General features: G+C 42.4%; 1 long non-coding RNA gene across 4 annotated transcripts in view; it reads right to left on the bottom strand.

The window, feature by feature from the left end:
* Positions 1-12,661, bottom strand: part of LOC119805912 — a 109,001-nt gene that overhangs the window by 72,243 nt on the left and 24,097 nt on the right. For 2 of the 4 annotated variants that reach the window (XR_005284036.1, XR_005284037.1), the window contains one exon: positions 1,210-2,086. The exons of the other annotated variants lie outside the window; for them this stretch is intronic. This is a non-coding gene — a long non-coding RNA (uncharacterized LOC119805912). Of the gene's footprint in view, positions 1-1,209; positions 2,087-12,661 lie in introns of those variants that run through there. 4 annotated transcript variants of the gene reach the window in all.

Below are 12,661 nucleotides of genomic sequence, written 5' to 3'. Positions count from 1 at the left end.
ACATACCTTGTAAAATTAAAAGTAATAACAAAATATTAAAATCATTGAAGTGAAATTTCAAAAGCTTAGCTTTCTTAACTTGCTGAATTTTTCCCTTTTTTTTCCAAATTAACTATATTGCTAGCAAGGTTGGTCAGTTTGCCAAAAGAAGTCTAAATTTGATGCCAACGTGTATTATTTTCAACACACAAAACTTGTAAAAGCTCTTAAATGTCTTCGAGTTGAGGTACCCTTAGATAACTCACCCGCTGGCTTTGCTTTGACCCCAGCCTCTATGAGAAGAAGATATAAAACACTGTGGGCTCCAGAATGTTCTGTCCTTGGAAGATCTCCATTTGATGTTTTTGGCCAAAAGTCCCATTAATTCCCCCATGACTAAGGCACTTTGGGGTCAGCAGAACTTGGGGTCTATAGGGATTTCAGAAGAAGGACAAGCTCAGGCTGCATGGTCCAGAAACTTGGGGTAAAGCCAGACCCTGCTACAAGGATTTAAAAGGGAGTTCACTCGGGGCAGCCGTTTCCTAATAATTGTCCTGAAATTAACACCGTCCTTCTGCTATGCCCAATAACGACGGAGGCTCTCACTTCATAAGAGGTCAGTAAGGACCAACCACTTTATAAACGGTTTTTATAAACCCTATGAACAATAAAGGAGTCATAATTCCTCCTTCACAGTGATACACTAGACACAAGGGTTAAGAATGTCTCCTAAGATCACAAGAAGCAAAGGTAGGGCTTGCAGAGCAATCTGCTCTCCCGACCTCTCTCGTCAGCTGCCTCACGCACTTCCCCTCAGGGTGGTGAGATGAGAGATAAAGACTCTGATACACAGGAATCTTCCATTCTTGCTCTAAACATATTTTCTAATTACCACCTACATACCCAGCGCTATATTCGGCACTGAGGAATGTTAACGAAGAATTCTGGGTTTGGCTTTGTCTTTGACTTGGGGGGGAAATTGCCTCTTTTTCCAATGATCTCTTTCTTGAGCCACTAAAAATCAGCAGTTCTTTTCTGGGGCTATCAGATGGAAAGAGAAATGCTTTGTTAAAATATGCAACTCTATTCACAGTAGTTTTGATTCTCATAGATCCCATTTAAGATAATTCCTGTCAAAGTGATAATTCAAAATGTCTGTTCAAGAAATTTGAGTCACTTAGTGTACACTATATTTTTGTTTTGTTTTGTTTTTTGGAGCTCAACGGATTGTCTTTATTTCCACACACATGCCCATTTCAGCATGAAGTGGTCGAGAACAGAGTGGGGACGGCGGCAACAAGACTAGACCCACGGATCTGAAGTTGCTGTGACACAGGGCTCCTCCAGGTCCCTATGCAGGTTTGAGGAGCAGCAACACTGAAACCTGAGTCCGTAGGGTCAGGGCCCCATGTCCCAGATGTCTTTTGGGCTCCACATCAGACCCGATGGGTGAGAGGATGTTGTTGGTGTCAGGGTGACATTGAAGAGACTCGATGTGTAAAAGTAATTATGGGGAAAGAAATCAACTCAGAACCTTGCTCTCTGTGTGGCCTTTTTCCCGGCGTAATCAGCAAAGACCCTGAGAGCTGGCAGGTCTGAGCCACCCTAAAAGCTGTATTTTTAAAGAAATACCAAGCCGTTCTTAAAACCACAAAGACTAGCACTGGCCTTTCTGTTCAAATGTCCTGTGAGTCTGGGTTATAATTAGCTGTGGATTCGCTGTCCTGGGCCGGGCAATCAGAACTGCATTGTCCGGGATTTAAAACTCAGAATAGGGTGGAGGAATAGGCAAAATGAAGAACAACATTCTAACAAAACATCTTCCATGCTATGTGTTGCTTTAAAAGTGAAATCCTTTCCCAATATAGACTTTGGGAGGAAAGCTTGATGTAGTGGGACAGTCATATTAAATTTAAGCAGCTTGATTTAAGTCCAGTGGGCCCACACTGGTACCGCTCAGCCTCAAGTCCAGTTCTCAGATCCACGCAGATTTGTCCTCTTCAAACTCTAAGCGTCGTTTTAGAGACTGGATTTCATCTGTGCATTTGATTAAGTTTTCATCTTCTTTTACTTAGAGAATCAGCCCAATGTCTTCTCCCTAAATGACCTGGAAAGGGAAGGGAAACTGGAACAAATTACATCCTAATGAGTTCTCAGAGATTGCTACACGTCCACCTGGATTCCACTCAATTTGGGAGGCTGAGTGCTGGACACACCCACTCCATGAAGCAAGAGCGGCTGGTAACTCCATCTCAGATTTCACCCAGTCGGAAGCTGGGCCAGTCCATTAGCTCTACTGAGTCACAGCGCGTGTTCTGACTCATCTCTCTACCCACCCTTGTGACCAAAGAAAGAGTTTCAATTGGTTCATCACCTTTTAAAACAATCTTCATCAATTATTTGATACAGAGTCTCAGAGGATTGCGGATGCATCAGCAGTTCTCAAGGAGCTTGTGAAACTTATGGCAAAAGTCAATATGGCGGTGGCAAAAGCATAGGGAAGAATAAATACAGGGCCAGCAAAAGATTATTACTGTAAGTGAACCAAAGTTCAAATAGGATCCATCAAGGTAAATTAGTAACAGCCCCAAGAATTTAGTCTTACAAGAAAATCAAAAGGTGAACAAACATTTAATTTGTTAAATAATTTAAATTAGCCACAATAGTTAGTATTCTGTTTATCTCCCACCGCCACCAGCAAGGCCGGATTGCCATGCCCCAGCCACAGGACACTTGTTCTTTACTTCCTGCCCTTCTTCCTCCTTCCATCCTTCTCTCTTTCCCTTTATCTCCTCCTTATTGACTTTTGCCCCCCAAAAGATTTCACCTCAATGATGCTGGTCTCTTGTTTAAACACAGCTGATTTCTCAGTCCCAATAAAGCAAAGGTGTCATTTCTATGACTTCTTAATTAAAAATGTATCACAGGAACAACCCCAACAGAGACGTCAGGGAGTCCCAAACTTCCTTCTTAAATGTCCGAAGGCATCCCTTTACATTGTTCCCAGCATTGCTGTCCAAATTCCCACGGCAGTTCTTTCTTCTCTGAGCACTTCCAGCCTGTTCCAGCCATCTCCCCAGTCCTCCCCACAAAGCAGCATGGTCAAATGCACCGCAGTAATATCACCTGTTCCGGATTCCAATTCCTGTCCTGTTCCTGCGATAGGACGTTAACCAAAATCAATGTGGGGAGCTTTATCTCATCATACACTTTACTGTACGCCATTGAGAGAAGCCAGGGTCAGAGCTCAAGGCGGCAGAGACCTGGAGGCAGGACTGAACTAAAGCAGAGACCATGGGGAAGTGCTTTTTAGTGGCTTGCTTTCAGCTGCCTTTCTTCTATAGCCAAGGACCACTAGTCCAGCGGTAGCATTGCTCACGGTAGGTGAAGCCCTGCTCTATCAACTATCAGTAAAGAACATGCCGTACAGATATGCCCAGAGGCCAATCTCATGATGGAAATTTCTCAGTTGAAGTTTCCTATTCCCATGCATCTCTAGTTTCTGTCAACTTGGCAAAAAAACTAAACATCCCAGGACCTCAAGTACACATGATCAAATATAAATCTCTCCAAATATACACTCAAAATACCAAAACACAAACTAAAGAAACAATATAAAGCTGTCAGAGAAAGGCATCAACTCACAAAGGCAAACACATCAGCATAACACCACATAGCATCCACAACTCTTAAAGCTGGGTAAGCCTGAAGGGAAGAAGGGAGTAACTGCCAACCAAGACTGTGATGTGCCCAGCAAAGTTGTCTTTTAAAACTGACAGAGACAGGAGGACATTTTCCAGGAAAGCTAAGGCAGTTCACGACCAGCAAGCCGGTATTGTAGAAGATGCCTAAATGCATATTGTATTCAGAGGAGGAAGAAGGTAGCCTCAGACCTCAGAGGAACAGGTGAACACAGGAGATTTAAGAAAAAAAAACACAGTATATTAACAAACACATAGAAAGGAGAGTATGTAAAATAAAGTTGGCTTTATTCTAAGAATTCAACATTTGCTTTAATCCACCTCTCAGCACCAGCTGAATGTCCTTTTGGGACACTTAAAAGAGAAGCATCTTGTCAGCACAAACTCTCCTACTAAAGCTCTACAGGGAGTGATAGTGATAGGTGGTCAAAACAGGAGGTCAAATCCAGCTCCTGTTGGGGCAAGGAGATGGTATGTTCTTAACAGGAAGTTAGTTCATCACAAGGCAGATTGGGTGTAGGCCAGCGGCTTAGGTTCTCACCACAAGCCCTCGAGGAGTGGAAAGAGAGTTAGGGATGTGGCTCAGTTGCAAGAAAGCTTGTCTAGCACATACAAGGTCCTGAGTTAGATTTTCAACACTGCACAAATCATGTGTGGCAGCATGGGCCTGTGATCTAAGCACTTGGAAGGTTAGAACTTCAAGGTCATCTTTAGCTATGCAGGGAGTTTAAGGCTAGGAATCATCAGACCTTGTTTCTAAGTGAATGGATGAGCATAGAGTAGTGTAAACTAATCAATTTCATCAACAATCACTCTGCAAATGATGTTTGTTGGGTACCTTTCCTCGCAATTAGAGTAACAACATTGAAAGGCAACATCCTAACGTGAAAGATCCTTAAGAGTAGTCATGGAAACAGGGCCATCAACACACACCAAAAATAATCACTTCGCAGACTTTCAAGTGCAGGCAAAGCCCTTGTGAAATAATTGAGACAAAGAAATTATCATCAAAGAAGCAGCATCTGTTTGATGAGCCACGATGTTTGAGGATGGCCAGTTAATTGGATGGAAAGTTATAAATTTTTTAAACTCAGAAAACAATGCCTTTGAAATCTCTGACAGATGTTGTCAAGATTCCTATGAACAGATGTCTATAAAACACCAGAAATGACCTATTGAATAGTTCTCAATGGTACTGCTTGCTTTTTTCATCAACTTTATGTGAGCTAGAGTTGGTTGGAAACAAGGACCTCATTTGAAAAATGCCTCCATGAAGGTTGCCGATAGGCAAACATGTAGGGCATTTTCATGATTCAAGACTGATGCGGGAGGATACAGTGTATTGCGGATTGTGCCACCCCTAAGCAGATGGTCCTGAGGTATATAGGAAAGCCAACTGAGTAAGCCAGGGTGCAAGACACTAAGCAGTCACCTTCATGGCCTCTGTTTCAGTTTCTGCCTCCATTTCCTGACTTTCTCCATGATAAACGATTGTCTGGAAGTATGAGTTGAAATAAACCCTTTCATCCCCAAGTTGCTTTTAGTCATGGGCTCTATCATGAAAGAAGAAACCTAGGATACTTGCCCTTTTCGTCGGTTGTTATTTTACTGAATTTACAGATCAATAGGTTGACAGTAGATCTGTGGGGAATGTGCATCTTTGCCACACTTAAAGGGGAAAGTTCACATAGTAAAGAATATGCGTCAACAAAATATTACAACTTACATATGTATAATATTATATAGTAACTATTAGGCACAAATTGCAAGGACCATGAAGCTAAACAAGGAAACTCTCATTAAAGATGTCTGGGTCCTCATAGTATTCCGACTATAAAATAATTACAAAATTTCAACAATGAAAAGATGATGGTTTGGAGTTCCTTAGTGTTGTGTCTCATCTTTGATGTATTGCATTCTGCTTTACACTTCCCTTCTCTAACCTTAATTATTTTATGTTGCAAGTTAAGTTTATGAGGAGATTGGAGACCAAAACCAGTGAGTATTGGCATAGGGAATCCACGCTGAGACTGCTCCTTCTGTGCCACCATAATGCCTGTTTTCTTATCACTTCCTTTGAGTGGGAGCATCTCGGTGCTGTTAAAAGTCAGTTTCTAGAAAGCCATGTGTATCTCTTGAAACATGAAGGTTAAATAGATTTAAGATGTCTCCTAAATCTTATGTTTGTTTGTCTCATACAAATAAAGGAGGGCTGCAGAGCTTAGAAATCCCCCCTTTAGGGGCTGGGGAGATGGTTTACTTGTACAGTGCTTGCTGAGCGGCATGAGGACCGGAGTTCAGATCCACAACGCAAAGGTAAAAATTCAGGTGTGCCAATCTACTGCAATCCCAGCACTTTGTTCATTTTTGGATCCCGGGTGTTTGCTGGCCGGTCAGTCTAGGAAACTGGTGAGTCCAGATTCAGAGAGAAGACCTATCTGAAAAATCTGATATGGAGAGAGATTGAGAAAGTCTAGCCTCCATGTGAATGTCACTCACATATGAACACACACAAACACACACATTCATGCATGCATGCAATGAATGCATACACACATACATTTTTTTAAAAATTAATTACACATTTTAATTCCCATCTAACAAAGGCAGGAGACAGGTGCTTCAGTCTTTGCTCCACCAGGAGAAAACCACCCTGCCTTCTTGCAATCCTAGTTTAGCTACTTAGCTACTTGTGAACTGAAATTTGAATGTTTTAAAAAAATATAATCCCATGTAGTTTTGGCTTCTGCAACCAAAGCCAAGTCATTCAGTCTTGTCATGATTTGATTGCTTCAAATCATGTAATAAAGATAACAGCTTCAAACTCAAAGGGTGTTAGAAAATTCAACATTGTAAATTTATCAGATAATTTATTTATCAGATAAATAATTGTATTCATGCATACACACATACTATGAGAGAAAAGGTGAATTATGGAAATTATTCTGCCATGTTGAATTCACTCTGCAATTAGCTTCCATATAAACGTATTACCATTTTCATAATTAGGCTGTGATTTTCCCCCCTTGTGAACGAGTTCAGCCCACGAGAGGGTATCAGAAGTTACAAAATGGTTAACAGTTAAATGAACATTTTATTAGCTTCTGATGATCATATATATTTTCATCCACCCCCACGCCATACACACCAACACATACAGAGAGAGAAACAGACATAGACACAGAAACACAGAGAGACAGAGAGACGGAGAAATACATCAAACTGTTATTTACTTTGCCTATAACTGAACCATTTCAACTATCCCTTCTCAGAGACAGATAGGTCATTTAATAGTGATAGTCAACTACTTTTCCATACCACCGTTTATTTTATTTTAACTGCCTGCAGCCATGCTGATGCGTCAGTCAGGGCTCAGAAGGAACAGAATTGAATATATATTTCAAAGGATATTTACTAGATTGACTTACACAATATGGGCTGAGTCCTTCAACAGTGGCTCTCAGCACACTGGAGAGGTTGGATGTCTCGGCAATCATCATCTGGCACAGAAGGCCTGGAAGGTTCCTGGGGAGCTTCACACCACACTAGGAGACTGGAGTCAGCCAACAATGTCAGCATCAGCAACGGCCACAGAATGGATGCACTTACCAACAGGGAACTAAAGCAGGTTAGCCAAAGCAGCACCCTTTTCCCTCAGATCTCTTGATGTGTGGGCCTTTGCCAGAAAGCTCTTCCTCATTCCCAGACCTACCCAGAGCTACGTCTCTTAGTTGATGGTAGATCCAATAAGGTAGACATTGAAGGTGACCCATCACAACTGCAAAGATACTTAATCAAGAAGGATTTAAATTACTTTCCATCACAGCCTTGTAGGTGTCATTATAATGAATATAGAGATGGAACCCCACCCCCACCTGCACTCAGGCCTCAAAACAGTCTCATCTGGGAATCATCAGACCAAGTGGTTTCTGCTGTCCTTTCTCACCCAGGAATTCTATACAGCACTCCACTGATTCATAATACCTTCAAATTATAGGACGTTCAATAGAAAATAATCATCAGAGGTCTAGTCTGGCATTTGCTCTGGGTTTGATAAAGGTCAAAGCTAGAACTTTCTGTTTCGTTCCACTTTCACCGCCCGGCACTTTCTCCAGGGTGGTTCCTTTTTCCACGCTGACTTGGATTTGCTTTTCCTGAATTCTTCATTTTTCAGCTTGCTCGAATAAATGACTTTCCAAGCCACCTTGACCTCCTTCGATAGAGGTTTGGTTTTCAGAATCTGCTGACTTTTGAGATTGCAACTACCAGCTACCCTGTACCTTCTCCATTTTAATTATAGCCTCCATTCAAAACGAGAGAGAGAGAGAGAGAGAGAGAGAGAGAGAGAGAGAGAGAGAGAGAGAGAGAGAGAGAGAGAGAGAGAGAGAGAGGAGAGAGCGGGGAATGGATGTTAACCCTTAGAAACACGTTTCAAGAACCATGACTTCACGGCTTTAGTCTGTGTGAAGCTGAGGTTGAAATAAAGGGTCACATTACATCACATGTGGCTCAGAAGAAAGGTTTGAAGCCGTGTCGTTGCAGACAGTCCTTGCTAAACCAGAATGTCTAGTCACTTTGACCTACAGCAAGAAGTAAGCAGTAACCAGGACTGATGCTCGCTCCTGCAAGCCCCTGAACCAGCCATGAAAGCAGCATAGCCACTCCGTAAGTGGAATTGCATTCAAGGCTGTGGACTAACGAGGAATCCGGGAAGAGAGAACAGGGGAGGGTTTTATTTGTTTCTTTGTTTTTCATTCTCCTCTTCCGTTTTCCAGAAGGACCTGAGACCTGCTTAGCCAACTGGCAGAGTTCCTTGCGAATTTAGCAGAGACTTTTGTCCAAAGAAAGGGGAAACCACTGCCTCTACCTCAGGAGCTGCTGCTCGCTGCTGGGAACCAGGCTAGTGGCAGCCTACTGGGTGAGGCCCTGTTTTCCGCCAGCGTGCCTACGCTTTGCATGGAGAAAATGGTAGCAATCTAGTGGTCAAAAGAAAATCCCTTGTTAGCAACCAGGCAGCCTCCCATGAAAGGGCAGGTGACAAGGGCAGGTTCACTAGCTATTCTAGGTATAAGAGATTATCAAGTGGATCAAGGCAGAGATTAAGAATAAGAGAATAGCTAAAATTTCTATGGCCCTGGGGTCATAAGCCCATCCCCCATGTTAAGCACTTTATAAATAAATAAGCATTTATAAATATTTAATAGTTTCAGTAACCTTAGGAATGGCTTCTATGAGAAGTCTAGTTTTTCACATAAAGGAGCAAGAGCATACAAGTATTAGAGTCAGCTCAGCACAACAGAACACAGAAATCATCATTGTTACTTAACGGACCCAAACATAGATTTATTATGTCAAATGTACTTGCTTACTGAGGACTGTTCTGGGATTTGTTCTTCAAATGATATTGTCCCGGTGAGGGTTTCTATCACTGTGATAAAAACACCATGACCAAAAGCAACTTGGAGGAGAAAGGGTTTATGTGTCAGCCTATGGTTCCACATCTCGTCTGTCTATTGCTGTCAAGAGACACCGTGACCAAGGCAACTCTAATCAAAGAAAGCATTTAACTGGGGCTTGCTTAGAGTTTCAGAGGTTTAGTCTATTGTCATCATGGCAGAAGCATGGCAGTATGCATAACACTGGAAGAGTAGCTGAAAGTTACGTTCTGATCTGCAAGGGGAACTGGGCCTGTCATGGGCTTAACACTTTAAAGTCCACCCCCAGTGACACAACTTCTCCAAAAGACCACACCTACTCCAACAAGGTCATATCTACTAATCCTCCTCAAATAAACACTATTAGCTGGTGTCTAAGCATTCAAATGAATGAGGCACTGGGGGCCATTTCTTAAAATTTCTTTTTATTTGTTCTTTGTGCCTTTCACATTATGTCTCCCAATCTCACCCATCTTCCTCCCACCCACCCCCAAGAAAACAAAATAAAATTTAAGAGAAGAAAGATAAAAGAAAGGGAGAATCTTATCACAGAAGCTTCAGTGTGACACAGTGAGTCACATAGTAAATCCCTTTATCCAAACATATTTACATGCAGGCTTTCATTCCAAAGAATCATGGGTCTGACTCAAGGTCCCTGGTCTCTGCTACACCATGGTTGCTGGGTCCTCACTGAGACTTTTCCTAGACATTCCATTGCTGCCTTCTGTCATGGAGATCTTGCAGCCCTAGGTCTGTAGGACCGACACCCCCCTCCGCCCTCCCACCCCACCTCTGAGGCCCCTATGTCCCAGGAGATCACTGATGGGGTAGATGTTGGAGAGGGCCAACACATAACCCTGATTCTAGGCCTGGATAGTTACAAGGTTGGTCAGTACGGCAGCTATCCCCTGTCTTCACTACCAGGGTGAACTCTCCAGCATTGCCCTGGCTAGTTCATCACTTGCAGCAATGAGCAAGGGGGAAGGAATGGAGGCCATTCTTATTCAAACCCCACACCATCCATCAGCAAAAAAGTCAGGGCAATAACTCAAGTTGGGCAGGAATGTGAAGACAGGAACTGATACAGAATCTACAGACAAGTGCCACTTACCCTTCATGGCTTGCGCAACCTCCTTCCTTATATATCCACAGGACCATCTAGGGGTGGCACTACCCAGACTTATCCGGGCTCCCACATGCACCACAGGCTTGTCCACAGGCCAGTCTCAGTCAAGGTTCCCCCTTCTAAAAGCTCCTGTCAAGCTGATATAACACTAGCCAGGACAAATCTTCTTTAGCGTTGTAATAAATAACTTAAGAAACTAATTTTGTAATGGTTGCCAAGAACAGAAAAGGATTCTAGACAGTGAAACTCTTAGCAAAATGATAAAGCTAAACATCTGGCCTTGTGTTTAAGACTCTTGAGAAACCCAATTAAATGCTTGCTTTCTGAGCTAAGCGAACTTGAGTTGGAATCCTGTCACTACTTAGAGGTATTGATAAGGGCAAATAGTTCTTGCCTCTGTGCCTCTATTTCTTGACTCTTGAGTTGAAAACCCTAAGAGAGACTATTTTATAGGTCGAAAAGATTACATGATATTAAGCAAAGATGTCCTCCCTCAGTCATATGCCTATACGTGGCAGGTAACAGACACGTGCCAGTCAACAGGAGTGGTGATGATACTGGCAGTAAGGGGGTCACGGTGGCAATGGTGGCAGTGATGTCAGTGGTGACAGTGATGGAAATGGTGTTCATTATGGTTACTGATGACCTGGTCTATAAAATGATCATTGCTTTTATTCCAATAGAAATGCTCCTTCCCAGACTTATGTGTTTGGGGCCTTAGTTCCAGCTGATGGAACCACTTGGATGGTTCTGGACACTTTAGTAGGTAAGACCTAGTTGGAGGAATTGCTCCCTGGGGTGTGGTTCTCTTTTTCTTATCCCTTTTGTGTCACTGATTCTGTTTCCTGTCCACCATGAGATGTTCTTCTACCCTTCGTTCCTACACTAAGATGTTCTTCCGAAACACATGGAGGTAAGACACCGTGACCCGGGCCGAAATAAATCCTTCCCCCCACTGAGCAGTTTTTATAAGGTACTTTGGCCACAATGATGAAAGGTTAACAGAATCATAGCAACCGTAGTGAAGGTGATGGTAGTGGTGGTCAAAATGTTGGTGCTGGTGACATACTCTCCGCCATGATGTGATACATGTCCGAGTACTCTTGCTTCAGGACTCTCTGTCTCTTGACAGAGCCCCACCCACATTTCCACCCAAATCTAAGATCTCTTTTATGAACACTGTCTGGCTTTCTACGCGAAGCTGATGGCTGCAAATCCTGAACCTCTCTGTTTCCTACACAAATATCCAACATGGTAGCTGCAATTCTGTCCTGTGTTTCTGTATTAGTGTTTCTAACACTCCTGCTATATTTCCAGCTCCTAGAAAGGAGGAAGCTTGTATCTTATCTTTGCACCTCTGATACCTAGTGCAACATCAACACAGACACAGAACAAGTATTTAGAGACTGTGGTCAAAGGAAGACTGAATAATAAACAGTGCATGAAACAACCGGCTTATAGAAATGCAATATACATAAGATCATTGCTTGTGGATTTTAAGAAAGATTTAGAACTATAGAAGGCCATGTATATGATAGAACTGTATGGTTTCAACACATTCACAAAATAATGGAACATTGAGCCTGAGTCCCACAGCCTGCATAAAGAATCTCCAGGACAGTCAGATCAAGGGCTGCTTTCCGTGTTAATTAATGTACAAAACTAAGTGCTAATTCAAGTTGAGAACTATAAATGAGCCTCCAAAAGTTGAAAAATATTCCGTGGTCATTGGCCTAAGTTCTTTCCTTGTTTTCACCTACTACAGCAAATGATGAAGGTCACTCACTTATGGGCTCCAAACTGAGATATGAGCACACAGGCAAAAAAAACAAAAACAAACAAACAAAAAAACCCACAGTATTTACCCTAAGGTAGCTCAGGGTACGGTGGAAGGATAGAGGTCAGCAATGTGTCAGAAAGTGTTGTCAAAATACTTAGGGGTAGAAAAGCATCTCATTGTTTTACTCCCAATGTATCACAGAGGGACAGTTCTGCCAAAGAGTATGTAATAAACTACAGAAAGAACGGAATTGTGTGCTAGGGATGCAGCATAGACACAAAGCACTTTTCTGACATGCTTAGTGCCCCAGGTTCAGTCCTCAGTACGAAAAGAGGGGTGGGGAGTAAAAAAAGAAAAGAAAGAGCGGGGGAGGACAAAATTATGAAACTATACATAGATCAGGCTCAAATTTTTCACAATTATTAGTTGATAAAAATTATCGATCACTCTAATCCTTAGTAAACACACTGTCAATTTCGGTACATATGGAATGGCCACTGTGTACAGGCCTGCCATGGTCCACAAGCTATGCCCTGAGACTACTAACACATAATACAAAAAGTTACCTCTTATAAGAGAGGTGACAATAGAAAAATAGGACAAGGTGATTGTAAAGAAACAAATTACTTAAGAGCCGAGC

The sequence above is a fragment of the Arvicola amphibius genome, chromosome 1 (assembly GCF_903992535.2).
Source record: "Arvicola amphibius chromosome 1, mArvAmp1.2, whole genome shotgun sequence".
In the NCBI taxonomy this organism is placed as follows: Eukaryota; Metazoa; Chordata; class Mammalia; order Rodentia; family Cricetidae; genus Arvicola; species Arvicola amphibius.
Note: the sequence above shows the minus strand (reverse complement) of the source record. Positions and strands in the feature narration are given on the sequence as shown.